General features: G+C 41.2%; 1 protein-coding gene across 7 annotated transcripts in view; it reads right to left on the bottom strand.

Moving 5' to 3' along the window:
* EPHA5 (EPH receptor A5) overlaps positions 1 to 6,580 on the bottom strand; it is a 369,106-nt gene that overhangs the window by 168,582 nt on the left and 193,944 nt on the right. The window lies entirely within an intron of this gene.

The following is a 6,580-nucleotide window of genomic DNA, read 5'->3' as shown; positions in this document are numbered from 1 at the left end:
CTGATAACAATTCCCCACAGATGGCATGGCTCAGAATTTAAGGGGGGAGCATCCTGCCAAGCATTTCCTCTGATGTGCTCTCAGCCCCTTGCTAGCCCTGGCACCAAAGGACAGGCAAGGTATTACTGACAGCCCTATGGAAGTCAAAAGGAGTTTTGTTATTGATGTCACAGGGGCAGGATTTCACCATGTGCGTTTGCTGTGCTAACTATAGATGCTGAGAAGAAATACTTCTCGTAGAAATGTTTCACAGTCTTGGCGATACTGCTGTGTTCACAGGCTAAAGTGCACCTGCTTTCTTGGTCTCTGCAAAGCTGTGAATGTTAAGGTGTTTTGCTAGCTACTCTGTACTTCCCTTATTTCGCAACGTGTCCTTAGTTTGGATGCCGGAACAGTTCTGACTAGACTATTTAAAGGTTAACAGGTGAGTATACAGCTGTTTTGGAGCTGCTGCAAAAATGGTATTTTTCCCAATGGCTAGAGAAGTAAGGTCATGCTATGCAATCAAGCCAAGATTTTCAAAAGTGACTAACGTTTCTGGATATCTCTGTGTTTGAGGGCCAACTTGAAGACACTTTTAAGGGTGTTGATTTGCAGAAAATGCTGGGTATCTACTTTTAAGGGTGTTGATTTGCAGAAAATATTGGGTATCTACCCTCTGAATATCATTTTTTCTGAGATGTCTTAAGTCTGATACTTGAAAACTGAAGGGCCCAACATCCCTACTCCCTTCTGTGAGTCTTGGCTTCAATCTGTGGTGGAACTCCCAGAGAAATTAATGGGACTTTCATTGTGGGTTAAAAGCAAAACATGAGCCTCAAAAAACACAACACTTTTTTTCAATGGGATACAATGGGTTTAAAGACAAAACTGTATTTTCTAAGTCTTTGATTTATAAAGGGTTAACCTCAGAGAAAAATTATCCAAACAGTCCTTTAAGAAACGTTTTTCTGTACATTCAGCTTGGAGACCAAGGACAAAATACTCCTCTAAAATACGTAATGCAGATGACACCAGGGTAGTAATTTTGTTTGAAAGGATGGTAGAACCATATATGCAGGTGATCTTCAGGACAGTTCTGCTTATTGTTCACTGAGTGCATTGTGATGCACAAGGGAAAAAGATAGCTTATCAGAGTTGCATTTAATTGCAAGCGTAACTGAACACTGGGATTTTCCAAAGAGTTTCAGAGAGTTAGGCATTAAAATCCCATTTGGTTTTTGTGGAAGTTGAGAGCAAAACTGTGTTACATGCCAAAATTGGAATGTACCTCCTTGGAAAGTAGCCCCAAGTGTTTTCACCAATCCCAAAGTGCATTTTATTTCAGACTTTATTAATGATATGTCCTAGATTGCACAATTCTAGCCCTATTACACATTAGTTATACACATTAAAATATTTAAATTACATAATGGTGGAAAATTGGGAATACTTCTTAAACAATAAACATAACCCTTAGTTCTTAGTTTTCCTTTTCTATCTGTGAAATGGTTAATAATTACTGTGAGACCTCAAAGTAATTTGCAGCATGTGAACTATTTCAAAAAAAGCTGTTCTGATTCTTTTAGAAGATAAAAAAATTATGCAACTCCAACAGGAATTTGCTGTTGCAGAGGGGAGAAAAAAACCCTTGATATAAAATTTGAAAATGCAAATAGAATTATTTTACAAAACTGTAAACTTGTTTTGCTAAAGTTGCATTAAATTCTGTAGATCAGATTGTAAAACTGCCTGCCTAAATTGGACAAACTGACAGGAACAGGTAGATGTGCTCATGTGTTTGTATGTGCATAAATGTAGGGTGCCACTGGTGGGGATCTGGCTGTGTTTGTCTGCTCTGAGTCCAATGAGGTGAAGCTGAAGAGGACAGGAAGTCCTCAATCCTAAAAACACATGTACAAAACACACAGCTTTCAAGCCTGAAGTAATATGGGTTTGGATCAACTGCAGAGCTTAACACAGTGTATTGCAGGCTTTTGCAGGATTAAGGCCTTGGTGCTTATCTCCAGCATGGAATTAATTCCTAGAGCTAAAGTCCTTATATCAGTCATTATTTCAAATTATTCAAAATGAAAAACAAAAATTAAATGGATACAAAGTAACAGAGGGAACTAGCAAGTGAGGGTTCTACAAAAGATCTGTGAATCTTTACACTTAAAGTCTCACAAACTACACCGCAGGGATCCAACACTGTTTAGCTTATGGCAACTAAGCACAGGGAAGAGTCAGAGCTATTTTCTGTCCTGTCATACTCATATTGATATAATGGTAGCTAAGCAGTTTGGGACTGGAGTTGTGCAGCGATATATGCATTGCACACAGGTACTTCTGACCAGTTACTGCCCATTTTTTCTACCACTGTGTAAATGCACTTTTTACTGCTACTAATACACCAAGAAGAAAAAGAAGTTGGGCACAAGAAACATTTATTGGACAATGTGTCTTTAACAGGAGATAAATTATTACTTTACTAAGTCGCCAGAGGTTTTACTTGCTGTGTACAGAAGAGTCAGCTGCTTTTCTTGAAGGCTTAAAAACATCAATTTCAATAGCAATGCTTTGAAGTTAGTGGCACTCCATAACCCATAAAATTAGCATTCTCAAAGGGGCCCTAAGAATGGTCTTTAGTAGTCTAGATACCTAACAAGTACTATTTGAAGAATCCTGAAGCTGTGCTCCAATAAAACTTTGAAATATCACAGTGGTAAGAACAAAATGTTTTATTTTTTGAGGATCAGGGAGCCAAGATCTGCTCAGAAGCTACGTATTTATTTTTGACCTCTCTTTGTCAAGGACAAAGGAGTTGTTTTATTGAAACACAATTTTTTTAATGTATCTAATTTGTATATGAAGCAGATATATGGACTTCTGTAAGTTTCACCATCCCTGGACATGATTAAAAGGCTTAAACAGACCATACCAACTGAAGACAAAACCTGTATTGTTTTGATGGAGAATCAAACTGTTTCTTTGCTGAAATAACATGTCAACATACAGACTGTAAATATATTCTGAAAGACAAATTCTGCCTACCTGTATAGAAAATTCATTTTAAAATTGTGGATTTCTTTCTGACGGCAGAAATGTATACAAAATATTCTGTTTCAAACTTCTAATCAGTGCTTCATTTTATGCTATTTAGAACTTCTTAATTATGGCCTTGAAATGCAAAAGTTTACAAGATGATGCTTTTTAAAAAAAATTTGTACTGATCTAAAATGGAAATGATCCTCAGATTTTTTTAAGCTATTTTCCTCCTGCACAGTAAATAATAGTTTTCACACAACTCTGCAAATCCACAATGACTTAAACATTTGCACAGGCTGACTGGTAAAATTATTCCAAACATTAACTGAGCAATATGAATTTAAAAATCCCATTAAAAATATTTTACCTACTAACGTTACAAGTTGCATTTAAGAAACAAAAAAAAGTAAAAATCAAAACATTCTTATTTTGATTTGCACTTCGTTCTTGACAATATTTTGGGCCAAACTCTTGACTTGCTTAAGCAGCACTTACGCAGCCATGTAAATAGGATTTTTGGCACCTGGATAGCTTTTAGGTTTGATTTCCACCTCAGAATGGGATTGCTTAGATATGAAGGAAGAGGGTGAACTGCCCTCTACCCTTGCAGCATAATGTTTAGGGTACTTCCTCAGGGAACAAGATACTCAGGTTCTGGGCCCCATTCACACAAAGATTATAAACATGCATCTCCTGCTTCCCAGGCAAGTCCTATAACCACCATGCCATGGGTTAGGTGTTTCCTAGTGCCCTTCCAGTCTCTTGTTGAAGCTGACCCACTGGACAACCAGGAAGGGCTAGGGGTAGAAAGCAAGCCAGAGTAAGCATGGCTTACTAAGGCGGACTCTTCCCGGCAAAGAAGGGAGAGCTGGGTTCTGGTTCCAGCCTCTGCCTCCAAAGGTGGCAAATACCTACCCCACTGCTGCTTTATCCCAATTTATCTAATGGATATTAAATGCAAGGTGCAGAAAAGTCATTGGGGAGCGGGGATGAAAACCCCAGGCCTTCTTCCTGCCAAGGGAGCATGCACCTCAGTAAGCCCCACTTTCTCCGGCTTGTTTTTCTTTTGGTTCTTCTACATCTCTTCTTCTCCTGGCTGTCCAGAGGGCTAGCTTAAAGAAGAAGAAGGCCAGAAGCCACTCTGGACATTATTTGGTCTATGACATGGTATTTAGGATCCTTTGCTGGGAAGTATGAAATGCAGTGAAGAGGCCTAGAAACCAGATGCCCCATTTCCTGGGCCACTGCCCCAACCACTAAGCTGTTGGTGTAAGAGGGCCACCCCTCCTCTAGGAAAAGCTTGCTAATCATAGTCTTATTCCAACTAAAACTTTGGAACTGATACGAACATGTACTCAGGAGATTCAGTTTCAACCCAGAACCTTGTTGACCACCAGGGAGCCCAAAGCAAGAGTAACTATACAGGCAGAAGTGAAGCCTAACATCTTTGTCAGTGCCAAAAACTGGACTTAGGTGACTATCTAAGTGTCACTTAGCTAGGAAAGGTGAAAAAAGATCCTTTGTGTATTGTCAACTTCCCTATGATGGTCTGTCTGTCAGTTTACCTTACTGTTTGTGGGGCTATGGCACATAGCAAAATGGGAGTGAAAAGGATTTTTTAATAAAAATATATATGAAGTGTATATATAATATACACTATATATTCTATTTATTTAATAGAAAATATAAAAAAACCCCCACAAAATATGGAACAGGGGCATAACAGGTGTATTCCTCAAACCTAATTTTAATGTGTCATTTGAAATCAACTACATTAACTTTTCATATTAGCATATCATTGGTATCATTAGCTTCTGAAGACGTGAACAGTACAAGTTTGATGGCTTTAACACATCTAATCATAACACAGGACGTTTTTCCTGTTTGTAAAAGAGCAACAAGCCACAAAAATGTGTCAGTGATTGGCTGTTTCTGCACATGGTTGGTTTTGTGATTTCCATCTGCCTAAGAAACACTCCAATATCCTGGCTTGTCTTAACTTTACTTTTAATGAAATTACAGTTGTTATTAAAAAAAAACTGCCTGGGAAATAGAAGTAAATGTCATTCTCTGAAAGGTGCCTAACAGAGTTAAAAAACCCTCTCCCAATGAATTCCAGTGAAGGTTGGTCATATAACCTCTTAAGCCCCCTTTTGAATATCAAAACCTAAAAGTAAAAAGATATCTTGAGCATAGTAATTTTTAAATGCTCTTCCATATAGTACCATGAGCTCTTGGTCTGATCTTTCATCTATCTATAGTTCTGATGTAGCACCACCTACTGCCAATGCTGTCTATAAGTGGGCCTACCATCCCAAGGGGAAGAGCTGGACCGCGAATTCTTGGGTCAGCTTGCGGAGGCACTTAAGGCAAGGGATGTAGGTAGTCATCATGCGTGATCTAAATTACCCAGACATCTGCTGGGAGGAGCAGTCAGCCACGTCTGACTGCTCACGGAGGTTCCTGGCTGAGATACAGGACCTCTGTCTAGCCCAGGAGGTTCACAGTCCTACCGGGGGAATACCCTGCTGGACCTGGGCCTGGCCACAGGCGACGACCTGGTGAAGGGACTCCAGGTCCTCAACCACCTGGGTGATAGCGATCATCACTTGCTGGAATTCACCATCCTGTAAAGGGTGTCAAGGGCCTTCAGCAAGGCAGTAGCCTTAAAATTTAAGAGGGCCAACTTCAATGAGCTAAGGAGATTAGTGGGGGAGGCACTAGGGTCCTGGAGAGTAGGGGAATTGGGTGCCCAGGATGAGTGGTTGTTCCTTAAGGAGACAATACTCAGAGCCCAAGGGGTGACAATCCCAACAAGAAGCAAAGGGGGCAATAGTGCCCCAAAGACCCCCTGGCTCACCAAGGGCATTCGTGAATGCCTGATTGCCAAAAAGGAGGCGTACACCCAGTGGAAGGGAGGGGCTATCACCAAAGAGGAGTATACCTCCACCACTCGGGTCTGTAGGGGGGCTGTTAGGAAAGCTAGGGCTGATACGGAACTAGGGTTAGCATCAAGGATAACAAAAAGTTCTTTTTTAAATACACAGGGAGAATGAAGGCGGCCCTGGGTAATGTGGGGCCCCTGCAGGATATGCTTGGCAATCTGGTGGTTGCACCAGAGGAGAAAGCAGACCTCTTTAACAATTTCTTTGCCTCCATTTTCTTGTGCAGGGACCGGGACTCCCCCTACCGAGATTCAGAACAGACACAGGAGAAACTCTGCCAGGCCTAGGATCAGGGAGGACCGAGTTAGAGAACTTCTGGAGGGGCTGGATGTGTTCAAATCAGCAGGTCCAGATGGTCTCCACCCCAGGATGTTGAGGGAATTGGCAGGGGTTATTGTGGGGCCCCTGGCACGGCTTTACAAGCGCTCGTGGTGCTCTGGCCAGGTGCTGGACGACTGGAAGAGGGCCAATGTGGTTCCCATCTTTAAAAAAGGGAAGAGGGAGGACCCGGGCAACTATAGGCCCGTTAGTCTTACTTCAATCCTGGGGAAGCTCTTTGAGAAGATTATCAAGGAGCACATCTGTGACGGGCCAGCAGCAGGGATGAT

This window comes from Gavialis gangeticus, unplaced genomic scaffold, assembly GCF_001723915.1.
Source record: "Gavialis gangeticus isolate Ggan-Ray unplaced genomic scaffold, GavGan_comp1, whole genome shotgun sequence".
NCBI lineage: Eukaryota > Metazoa > Chordata > Crocodylia > Gavialidae > Gavialis > Gavialis gangeticus.
The sequence above is the reverse complement of the archived record's forward strand: the minus strand, read 5'-3'. Positions and strand labels throughout refer to the sequence as shown.